General features: G+C 39.6%; 1 protein-coding gene across 1 annotated transcript in view; it reads right to left on the bottom strand.

Annotated features, from left to right (window-relative positions):
- Nucleotides 1–7,017, bottom strand: part of LOC124166535 (alpha-aminoadipic semialdehyde synthase, mitochondrial) — a 67,500-nt gene extending 60,483 nt beyond the window's left edge. Inside the window, exon 1 of the mRNA XM_046544085.1 lies at nucleotides 6,873–7,017. The gene's annotated coding sequence lies outside the window, so the exon portion shown is untranslated. The remainder of the gene's footprint in view (nucleotides 1–6,872) is intronic.
- Nucleotides 7,018–13,030: the final 6,013 nt, after the last annotated feature.

The raw sequence follows: 13,030 nt of genomic DNA, 5'->3' as shown, positions 1-13,030 counted from the left end.
GTTGGGGGTTTGAACGTTGACACCCTTGAACTTCCGAATAGCTAGGACGACTACTCATCGTAGGTGTGTATTTCAGATCAAATCATCGATATCTTGACCCAGGGGCGTATATATGGTGGGGCCAAGGCGGCCGGTTTCCTGCCAAGAAATGAGGAAAATAAAGCAAAGAATTTAGTACCGTTGTCTGAAGCATTTTCGAGGGCATGCATTGACAGTTCGTCGTAGATGTTACCCGGAAATATAAAATATCCTGGCATGTCCTCCTCAATAGCGAGGGGGAGGTTTTGGGGGATAATCCCCCGCCCCCAAGAGCTCAGAGAAATTTTAAGTTAAATCCATTTTACTTGATTTGATTGATATTACTTATTGAATAGTATGAGGATTAATAAAATATCCCTCAAAAATCCGTAAAACTCACCATTTTGAAACATTTATCTTAAAACTTAACTAGGGAAGGGCCACCGCACCTCGCGGTTACCCAGTGGCGCCGACTTCATGGGGCCTGAGGGGGCCCGAGCCCCCTCAAAGATTCGTTTGGGGGGGCGGAGCCCCCTCAATGTTTCAAGAAAATAATTAAGTTATATTATGCTTTGTGAAATCACAAAAATATATTGGTAATTTTTATTTCCCATGCTTGACAATAGTTACCTTTTAAAATAAATTCAACAATGTGTTAAAACAAATAATTATAAGGTTAAGCAGGTTAACTGAATCAGGTGGTGTGAATCATGATAGTGTTTCGGTGCTGCGACACACTTTGAATTTAACCTCTTCCCGGGGCAAGACCTCGGATATGGGCCCCCCCAATATTTTTTATAAGTCGGCGCCCCTGCGGTTACCCTGGTATTCCGTACTCCTCCGGCCCCCCTGTATAAGTTGCGTCTAATCTCCCCCCCAGCCTTAATTCATAACTGCGTCCATGGTCCTCCTTAAAAAAAAGTTGAAGCAGCCTCAGTATAAGGAGCCCGATCCTCCACACCCAAATGAGGATCTAAAAACGTCACAGATTTTCGGCATGACACACTGCTTGACAAGAACGAAAATGAAAACAGCCATAAACAACCAAAAATTCAACTGGAAATAATTTCACTCGCTCGCTCGCGTCGGCTCACAAATTGACTAATAAGAAATTAAATGGTGGCCAAATGATGCAGGGGTAGGTCTTAATACCTGTTTACACGGTACATTTACACGTAAGAGTTAATATCTGTTAGCATGAATGATTTTTGAAGACCGGAACGTAACATATACGAATAGATGAACCAAATTAGAAAAGGGTTTTATTTTCTGTACATGCATTCGAACAAGTTGGGTGGTTACACAGCGCAGTTTCGTGTTTATTCACGCGTACATACATTTAGAAATTCACTCGTACGGTAACCAGGCTATTAGATACGGTCCAGTGGCGAAACTACTGTCGTCGTCAAAATGATGTGCCGCTGTACTTTGCAAATTTATATCTGGACTTCAGTACATGCCATAATAATGAATAATACGTCATTTTAAAGTAAATTTTATTCTTAATTCTAATTTATTTTTTTTTTTATGATTAATTCAAAAATGTAGGCACGCGAATGCAATAAATGACTCCGCGCACCATAAAATTAGCCGTTTTGTCAACTTCATGAACTTTGTGACTCAACCCAGGGAAAACTACTGCGTCTACAAAATTCATCTTCCACAATAGGTTGTGAATATTAATGTAGATTAATAAAATGGATTTTGAGTACTTTTAAAACGTATATTTGTTGTAAAATAACGAAAATGTTTAAACACTATCTAGTCCTACAGTTTACCCCGAAAGAAAAAATAAAACTGATACAAACACTACTTAATTTATTTGCAATTTTTCTATGATCCATAATCTATAAAAATATTGATATTTTTGGATATCAATCATTTTTATTAATGTCATGTTGCCAAACGGGGCTTAGCCGGGCCAATGCCGGTTACCAGGAAGCAAAGTTTCGCACGCAAGACGTGGCAACGCAGCATTCGTTCGCTCTGGCTTATTTGTGTAATGCCCATATATAATCTATACTACATTAAAATCACGTATTTTCGGATCATAGAAAAATTGCAAATAAATTAAGTATTGTTTTTATTAATTTTATTTTTTCTTTCGGGGTAAACTCTGGGACAAGATAGTGTTTAAACATTTTCCTTATTTTACATCAAAATATACGTTTTAAAAATACTCAAAAGCCATTTTATTAATCTACATTGATATTCTCAACTTATTGTGGAAGATAAATTCTGTAGACGCAGTAGTTTTCCCTAGGTTGAGTCACAAAGTTCATGAAGTTGACAAAACGGCTAATTTTATGGTGCGCGGAGTCATTTATTGCATTCGCGTGCCTATATTTTTGAAATTTTCATAAAAAAATAATAAGTAATAATTGAGAATAAAATTTCATTTAAAATGACGTATTATTCATTATTAATGGCATACACTGAAGTCTAGATGTAAATTTGCAAAGTACAGCGGCACATCATTTTGACGCAGACAGTAGGCATATGCTTTGGGGGCGGATGGTATAGCCTGTAGTGGCGACCCCCCATGGCAACAGGGGTTCCGGAAAAATTTTCGAAAAACGACAAACCTGGAAATACATTTTACCTCATTCTGGCTATTAAAATATAACTTTAAACAGATGCAGTTAGTATAGGTCAAAAATAGACAACAGTTTTAAATTTTTTTTATTTGTCTGAGGATTTGGGGGGGGGATCTATCCCCCCACAGTTACGCTTAAAATTTAACTTACATTACAAAAATACAGCTTATAAAAAATACAGCTTAAAATTTAAATTTAAACAGATGCAGTTGTTGTATGACAAAACTAGACAATAGTTTTAAATTATTTTTTTATTTGTCTGAGGCTTTGGGGGCGATCTATCCCCTCCAAAGTTACGCCACTCAAACGGTCTAATGCCTACCGTAACAGTGATACCAGAGTCTCCAAGAGGGAATTACAATAGGAGGGAGATCTAACGGCGGCAATGAGAGAAGAAAGGAATAGTCTTGGGACCTAAATGAAGATTGAAGCAGAAAACTATCGCCGAGGATGAACGAGGGAACGAGTGACTGCGACTATGCAGTGGAACTGCCTACTACGAATATTTGCATCGGCGAAGATGCATTAGCCGGCCCGCGGCTACGAGAAACGGCTTGCTTGCTCGCCAAGTCGGCAAATATAGGTCAGCCCCCCTATAGAGAGCCATACCCTAGGCTAAACCGTCCAATAGGAAGTAAGTGGCCGCAATTTCCGAGAGGTCAAATATGACGGGCAGTCATTACGCTTTAATCATTCCCTTACGAGTGCTTGAATGAAACTCTCCGACAGTGGCTTACTACGGAGGATCAAGAAATGCAGCGTGCATGCGAACAAAAGCCACTGCACAAGACATGGGCGAATATAAGAGGGTATTCAGGAGTCCGCTTCTCCCACTCAAATGACTAAAATAAAGAAAACCCGAAGCAAAGCCATCTGAATTATTCGAATGAAAGGCCGCAGCATGCTGCGATAACCAATCTTGATGCGAGTTAACTTTACATTTATGTTAAACATACGATACCTTGAGGTGACCATATTAAAATTACTTCAACTAACGTTACATTGACCTCGACCCCTGACAGAGATGTAACATAGTATATCTACGCCACCTGTACAATAATAGAAACTACCGGGTAACCCTAACCATAACGTTCTGTAACTGGTGCACCTTTGCCGTAATTTCTACAAAAAAACACTTACTAAAAAAAACTACTAGTAAGTCGAAATCACACGAACGACTACCAAAGACGTGGAATGACATGGACCGGAACTCCACAAATTGATAAGTCCGACGACAGTTGACAAATTATCGTCGAACATTATCATCTCATTGATAGGGTAGGCGCGGATACAAGGTGGGTCAAGATAGGTGCGCGTCGGGATCGATACCCCTAAAGTCATTAATGATTTTTATATGTGCATGATGAGCCTCCAGTCACACTGGAATTAATCGGAAGCACCAAGAAAAAACGGTCACGATAGGTAGGATTTTATGAAGTGCCATTTTCCCGGCGTATTCCACTGGAGAATTGTTCTCGGGATCAGTAACGTAACTAGGGATAGGCTCTGGGGGGATGGGGTGGCGACCCCCCCCCCCCCAGGCAACGGGGTCTGGGAAAAGTTAAAAAAAATGATATACCTGGAAATACATTTTACATAATTTTGGCACTTTAGATTTAACTTTAGCAGATGTCGTTATTACATGACAAAACTAGATAATAGTGTAAGTCGTCCTCGCCGACGGTAAAAGGGTTCGGGGGAAACAAAGCAGGGAACAAGTCCAAATTCTCACACAAAGCAACTTCACATTATTCAGCCCAAGCCTTACACTTCTATCCCGCTGCCCAACTACGACTGCCTCCCCTAGCCGCCGCCAGCCCACGTCCGTGGAGTCGCCGAGAGAGATCGCTTCTCAAGCAACTCTTCCGATGACAACAGGAACGTGCTTAAACGAAGTCCGTTCGAGGCGGCTTCCCGTCATCTCGCAGCTTTTAATATACTTAATTTAACCGCGCTTAAAATAGTTTTAAATAATTTTTAAATTTCTCTGAGGCTTTGATGGGGATCTATCCTCTTATCCCCCCCATAGTTACGCCACTACTCGGGATTCCGTCCGGGTGATGCGATGGTTCAAATAATCCATGCCGCAAACGATTCGGAGAAAGAATTATTCTCTGTCTTCAGGGCTTGTTCTGCTGCCGGTGTGAGTGTTCGTCCATATTTCGTCCGTTCGAGTGTTTGTGGCATAGGCCCTGACGGGCAGGGGCGCAGCTAGGAATTAAGGCTGGGGAGGTGCAACTAATACCGGGGTGTGTGGGGGTATGGAATACCCACCAGGATAAGCGGTAGTTGCGAAATTAACAACTTGCGGAATTTAAAGATAAATGGTAAAAAAAAATGGTGAGTTTTACGGCTTTCTGAGGGATATTTTATTAATCCTTACACTATTATAATGGTAATATCAATCCAATTAAGTAAAATGGATTAAACTTAAAATTTCTATGAGCTCTGGGGGGGGGGGGGGTTATCCCCCAAAACCCCCCCTCGCTGTGCCACTGCTGACGGGAATGGGATATCTGACGGGATGTCTTTCGTAAGTGGGTTTGGCAAAACCATAAGACAACATACCGTGCGGTAACTCCAACAACTTGGCATCGAGCGATGACGATGGAAATATCACCCACCCAACTTCAAGCTAATAGTTAGGATTTTTTCATTTTCCTTAAAGAATAAAAAAATCCAAAGAAGTCTCTCTTACAGGCAAACCCTGGGAGTTAAATAACAACTATTTTGTGCCAAAGGCAGAGGCGGCGCCAGGGGGTTGGCCTAGGTGGACCAGGGCCCACCAAAATTTTTTGTCGGCCCAGCCAAGTAAGACGGAAAAATTTCAGAATCGAAAACCAAAGTCAACTTATTTTATAAAATTAAAATAAATTGTATGTAGTGATAGGCTAATGTAAAAATCACTCTGTTAATTTTGTATTATCCATATTAATTTAATTATATTTCACAGTTGTGGTATCGATTATGCTGTTTTTCAAGGGAATATAAAATGAATTCACTCTCGAAAACGCGTCAAGGCCTAAGGCATAATTTGTTTTTGCTGCGTGGCATGCATCGGGAAAGGGGTGCCATTTGTGTAAGGTCAATAAATTAATGTTTCAAACTATATTTTTTCCTTCGTATTCATCTACGTTAACTCGAGGTTAGGCTCGACGATTTTACAGTCTGGCCCACCCATGTGACACATGCTATAGCCGCCGTTGGCCACAAGAAGGAATTGATGAAAGTTTATATTCTTTTCCTATTCCGGAGCCATGAAAAGAGAGGACGACGGTGATGATGGATTCTATGGAACCAGTCTTCTCAACACTGGCCACGGAAAATTTCATACGAGATCACCCTCATGATGATGTTCGTCTCGAGATGCCTCAACAGATTCGACCTTGATCGCCACACAAGTAGGGAAGGGAAACAAGGCCACGGTGCCATCGACAGCGAACTCGATTAGATGGACGTCAGCTAATTATCGCATCTTAAAATAAATTGACACATTAAAGACGGCAGTATTGGATATTATTCATGATATGAGATGGCGATCTGAAATGGCTGCAGCAGAAGAGTTGCGAACGCACTGCAAGTAATGCAGATCATTTTATATACCCTGCTTTTTTTAGTACTCCTTTATTTGGCTATTACCTTCTCATAAATCGGGATTTCTGACTTTAAAATAGATCTTTTCTAAAGGTTACTTTGGTGCGTCGACCAGGAGGAAACGTAAGTGAACCGATTTCAGTACTTAATCGACAAGTGTACGTTGTAAACCCATTTGTGCACACAAATCATTACTTCAGGCACTTTATAAATAGCTTTTTAACAAATAAAACTTTTTAAAAATTGTGCTACACCGAAAAACTAAGTATCTTATGCACCAATCGGGTACTAAGTGGGATAGTGTGTGTACTTGAAGAAATTTTCTCCGAAAAAGGATGCTCCTGAAGCCCTAAAAAAATGAAAAGATAAATAGGCATGAATGATTGCTTAAACCTAGAGGAAACGCGGTGATAGTAGCCTCAATAGCACAAAGAGAACTAATTTTAAAAAGTTATACACTTCTCCCCTTGCATTATCACAACGAATTCAAAAAGACGCGGTGATCAGCTTCATTAAAACATGATGATTCCTAGGAGTTCAAGATTTCTCAGATATTAATTTTAAAAAGTCACGAAAGTCTAGACTTGCTGCTGAATTAATTTTGAGGAAACCACCTGTTGACGCATAAAGAACGGCGCCTTTTGAGATAAAAACTTCACTTGCCTGTATAATTCAACTCCTCAAGGAAAAACGGCGAAACCTTTGGCACAAGGGGGAAAACAGGAGCACACTTATACCACCAAGAAGTCCACATGAAACATTTAACATCCAACGTATTCGGTAGTCAAACGTGAACTGCTTCAAATACGCGACATGAGCGAAAAACGGCGGCGCTAGCGACATTCCTCGGACAACCCTGGAACTAAATCTGAGTTCAAGAAGTAAACGGGGCAGTTGCGGACGAAGCTCAATGGAGGGAGTCGGCTTGATTTTGGTAATATTTGAAATATTATCACCAAATAATGGATCGCAAATTGGAGAAATTCAGCTGATATCACGCCAACCTTTGACGTAACAAGATACTATTCAGGATTTCAGAAGGCCTAGAAGTCTCAAAAATTGAAACAAGTTAATTTTACGATGCTTTAATCGAGCTACTTGCGAAAATTGAACAAAAATCGGTTCACCAATAGGGAAATTGCATACTTTTTATTAACAGTATGTTGATATACTACAGTGAACACTTAGTACCGCAATATACTTTTTTCCGCTTAAAATTCAGTTAATACCCTAGAAAATGACTCCCAAAAGTCGCCCGAGTTTCGCGGGCTAAAAAATACCGCCCCCACTAATCTTTGGCTGTGACGTCATAGTTCAGTACGAGTCCAAGATCCAAGCCCAGTAACTGCAGGTTTGGAAGAGCCACGTTGCGTTTAAAGGAGAACATGGCTGAAATAAGGAAAAATTACAAGTGGTGCATTGTTCCTCTGTGCGATAACACCCCAGAAAAAATTTTCGTCTGCATTCCCACGGAGGAAATTAGAAGAAAAGCCTCGATGCATGCCGTCTGTCGGGATGAGCGTTACGGAAAAATAAGAGGAAAAAAAAACGGAAAAATAAACGGAATGATAAACCCGTGTGCTATGTGAGCGAAGATAACTTTAATATAAATAATATTTCCATATTTCATTGACTGAATAACTTGAAACTGAGATTTTTCGATAATTCGGCCGCCGTAGAATAAAAACTCAACTTCCGAACAAAAATCGAGATAGGTGTTTCTCGATGGTTACGATCGTTACGATGGACTCATATTATTAAGACACTTGTTAAATTTCAGTTACGGAAGGACATAGAAAATTCCATGATGTTTAAAATCAAGGGAGTCAATATGAAAATATAGATCTATATTTTCATATTGACTCCTCATATTGATTATCATATTGCTCAGCAACGTTGATCCTCATGCATTCGAGTGCCAGCCAAGAAGACAGCGTTTTCTTCTACTCTCGGCGTCAAAATGATGTGCCGCTGTACTTTGCAAACGTTATATCCTGGCTTCACTGCATGCTATAAAAATGAACTATTCGTCATTTTAAAGGAAATTTTATCCTAAATTCTGATTTATTTTATTACAAAAATTTCAAAAATGTAGACACGGCCAGTGCAATAAATGACTCCGCGCACCGAAAAATTAGCCGTTTTCTCAATTTCATGAACTTTGCAACTCAACCTAGGGAAAACTACTTCGTCTACAGCATTCACCTTCCACATTAATTTACACTCATTAGTGCGGATTAATAAAATGACTTTTGGGTATTTTTAGAACTTATATTTTGTTATAAATTAATGAAAATATTTAAACATTATCTTGTCCCATAGTTTATCCCGAAAGATAAAGGAAGTTGTAGATGGAAAAAGAATGGAATCCAGAGGTGGTCACAAAAAATTAATCGCAGCATTCTTTGATTTTATTCTACGCCGTTGCTTGCTTTTCAGAAAAAGTTGAGTCACAAGAGGAATGTTCCGCTGCCCTTGATTTGGAAACTGTGGAGATAGAGGAAGACGTGTGGATCAGCAATTTCCGTTTAGTTGGTTTTGTCAGGATAAACCAAGGATCCATTTAAAGGTTGTCAGGCCATCGTATAAAGATAGGATCCTGCTGTGCACCACAGGGGAAATGGGGTGTTTGAGAAAAAGTCAAACCTAAAGTTGCCCAAAGGAATGTGCAGTTCTATGTTGCTCTTTCCCCAGTTAAGACCAAATAGAAATTGGATTGGGATGATATTTTCACCACGGGTTCCAGTGATAGTGAGAGTGGAGGTGATCACGGTCTTCGTCGAAGGTCATACCTCTAGGATTTCCGATACGGAATTTTTAAGTGACAACCGGTCGCAATGACGATGAGCTCGCCTTTAGAGAAGGTTTCAGATATATCGTGAGAAAAGCTCCCAAAATGTATTAAAGACTCTTTTTGGAAAACATGCACATTTAAATGCTAATTTAGGAAGTATTTAATTTCAAAAGTAACTTATTAACACCTGAAGACGTTGTGTTTATTATATTGATCGAAGGGCGATTGACCGATTCTTTCTGCAGAATAGGAAGTGGCTTCGGGGTTTTTAGTCACAAGATGGTAGATTGTGTTGGAAGTTCGTCTATATTATCGCTACTAAATTGAAACATTAATAGTCTGGCTTCCTCAGAGCTTCCTGTCGCCTTCCAGGCAAGGTATTTTTAAGTTGAAAGTATCATCGACAGCTTCGAGGTGGATATAAGTTCACCATAAGACTCTACCGGACTGCCAAAAGAATACACATTTCACGTGAGTATACGCTTTCGCCAATATTATACGCAAGTCTCACTTTGTTATGAACTATAAAACATTACAGATGAACATCAGCTACCTTTCCATTTCTCGGCATCGACTTTCCGAGCCGACGAAGTCTACAGTTTCACTAAAATACCCTGTTATCATGATGGAATCAGTAACAGGAAGCTTAAGCTATTGCAATTGCTAGGATCAGTCTAAGAATAACCATATGCCTTCATCTTTACGCAATCTATCGCTTTCAATGGAGGAGAAATACATCAAACAATAGCCCTGAAGTCACAATGAACAACTCCGATACGTCTGCACTTCAATAAATGAATCATAACCACGCCGTCGCATTTATTCAAGAATGCATCCTATACTATGGCCGTGCCGCCGTGCCTCGTACTGAACTATGACGTCACTTTTCTACCAGCCAATCATCGGGCGTTTTCGCTTCTCACTTGCATTTGAAAATTCTCGTGATCTTTGATGCATTAAATATCGCAAACCACGTCATAAAATAATAAAAAAACTTTCACCGAGGTATGCAAACATATATTTTTAAATAATTTTGGGGCTATTGATTATTTCTGAAATATATGCAAGTTCTCTATTCAGCATTTCGCACGCCATATAAAACAATATTTTGGAATTTCAGGCCTCTGGAGTTCTTACGTGACGTAGTAACACGTACTGTCCCATAATTTTTGGGTCTCTTTATGGTTAGCACTCTCTGCCTTGGCTGGTCCACTTTTGGAATGTAATGTGCCGATTCTTGCAGCATTAGGGGCCCCAAAGCTCTAATAATTTAGCCTTTATGTGAACCGGATATGTCAAATAATTTTCTGAAAAAAAAATGTTCATATCACACGCTGTTATGTTTAAGGGAAGGAGTCTGAAATAGACACCACTTTATGCCTATCCAATATATACTCCAAGCCGTGTCACAAATTTTTATCAGGACCAACTTGTGACAATTATAGGTCTCCGAGTTAACTGAATTATCATCTCTCTTAGCATTTTCTCAATAAAAATCTTTTTATAATGTCCTCGGGCTGATGCAGGCAACATAAGTAGTTTCCTGTATTTAGAACTTCCCGCAAAAACACGTGCCGAATGTAACGGATGGCGACTTTCTACTGTTATGACGTCACATTCCGTCTGCGGTACGAGGAAAATATTAACAAATTCTATCCGCAGGGTTAGCTACGCCCGTTTATCATTTATATAATTTTAATATACGTGGCTACTTCATTGGGGCTGCAATCTTCGATCGCTCCACTAACCGACTATGATTGGTGGGTGTCTTTCCGCTCGTCCACATGCACTCAATTCGCGCGGGCAGTTCATACACGAAGTTACGAGACTAATTTCATTGGAACACATCAGTCAAAATACGCGGTTAACCTATAGGGATATTCTCGTCTCTATTACCCCTGGCTGATTTCTTATGTACGGCACTAAGTTTCTACCGGAAAGTTTCGCGCGATTCAAGGCCTGATTCAGAAATGTTTTCTGGGGAGGCATAAGAGCCTGACAGGCAAACGGTCTTCTAATATTTGAGATTAAAAACCACAAGCAACACTTACTATGCTAAATATTCTCTTTATTTTAGTATGAAAGTTATTGATATGAAATTAAATGATTAAGGCTCCATTTAATACACAAAACAAAATTAATATAATATGATAACTGTTTTAAAGATCTTAATTATTTTTTTGAGCGTCTGCGCAGGGGAGGTGGGGTGGAAACGTGCCCCCCCCCCCATAAACCCTATGTAAATAATTATCCATCACAACTAATTCCAAAAATAGAGGTTATGCGGTTGGCTTTTACACAAACGGTCTCATTATATGTATAGGTTTGCTTGCTGTATCCTTTCAAGTAACCACTGAAGGACTCACCACATTGCATAAGCTCTCGGTCTTAAGTATGAAATTGAGGGCTTTGGGATAAACCTAATCTGAATACTCTTGATTGAGTCACACTGGGTCTAGGTAATATAAAGCAGATGATTCAGCAATCTTCTGCACACATCCACACCAAGTATAGTGCAAAATAACATGGATCTAAAAACCAGTTTTTTCAACATCAATTGCGACTGGTACTTTTCAAGAACAATTCACCAGAAAATAACCTCGTATATTGCTTAATAATTACAACTGCCTGAATCATGCACCAGTTACATTCTTGATCCACCATTCAACCACCTGGGAGAACCATATGCTGTCAGCAATTTCCAGCATTGATAAGGAATCGTATCTTCTCACTTCAGCTATTGCTGTTCCGATTACAGTTCAGCGAGAAGAACATCTCCAAAACGGGCATTTAATACATCAAAGATGGGTGAATATAGTTTTTTTGGCAGTGGACTTTTGAAACAGACTCTGTTAACGAGTCTTATTCCTTTTCAGCTCTGTATTTCTGCATTTAAATTGTACTGCAATTCTATTTGCATGAATTGGCGCTTATGTCCTCCAGTAGTTGATTTCCTACCTTCAATTATATCATCAAAATTCAGAAATCTTATTATGTTTCATTACCTTCAATGCATCTTTACAAATATTCCAATGAGCATGCATCCACATCCATTACCCCACTTCCTTTGCCTTAAAGAGATTCTCACACACTGCTGGTATCTCAGTGACATCACCAAGAGCTTAGTTTACCCTCTATCCATTACACTAATTTACTTTTCTCACTTTGCTCATAATTACGGCTAAGCTTAATGAACTCCCTCGCAACCACATTCTGAACATCACCATTTCTATCATCAGGATATCCACAGTCAATGACATCTTTGTTACAAAGTCCTATGCAGATTCTTCAATACAATTTCTCATGACCTACATCCTTTTCCATTGATGATTTGGAATCATAGCGAAGAAAGTCACCAAATACAGTGCAACCTCGATAAAACGACCCCCCACGGTGCACCAATAAACACTCGCTATAGCGAATTGTCGCTTTACCGGAGGTGGTGCAATTAATAGCCAATACACCTCATATTACTCCTTTATTTTTATTTTATCGCTTAGACGTGTTTGGTGTTTTTTTGGCCATGGTGTGTTCCATCAAATGCTTCCTATGCACGCAACTCACGGACATGTGGGTATGCTGCCGTCTGCTTTCTGCCGCCCGAGGAACAAAAGAAGATCAAGCATTCGCAAATGCTAATGCCACAATATTTTCACCAAAATTAACTACTTATTTATCGAACGACAGTTTACCACATAAATTTGAGACTGAGCACTCCATTAACTTCATTTCTAACAGATCTCTAGCAATTACAGATATTAAGGAGTCTTGGTGTAAGTTTTTCCGGCGGTGAAACCCTCGCTATGGCGAGAGCCAACACCAAAAGGGCCTCGTAAAAACGAAATTTTTAACAGGCTTATAATAGGATCAATTGACGGTGCATCGGCTATCTCTCGTAATAGCGGGGGTCTCGCTATAGCCCGTACTCGCTTTAACGAGGTTCCACTGTATTTATGAACTCATGGGGATATCTGAATCTAATACAAAAATGCCAAGTAAATTTACCAGGAAAGTTAATATCCAAGCA

The sequence above is a fragment of the Ischnura elegans genome, chromosome 10 (assembly GCF_921293095.1).
Source record: "Ischnura elegans chromosome 10, ioIscEleg1.1, whole genome shotgun sequence".
Taxonomy (NCBI): Eukaryota; Metazoa; Arthropoda; class Insecta; order Odonata; family Coenagrionidae; genus Ischnura; species Ischnura elegans.
This window is presented reverse-complemented; position numbering and strand designations above follow the sequence as displayed.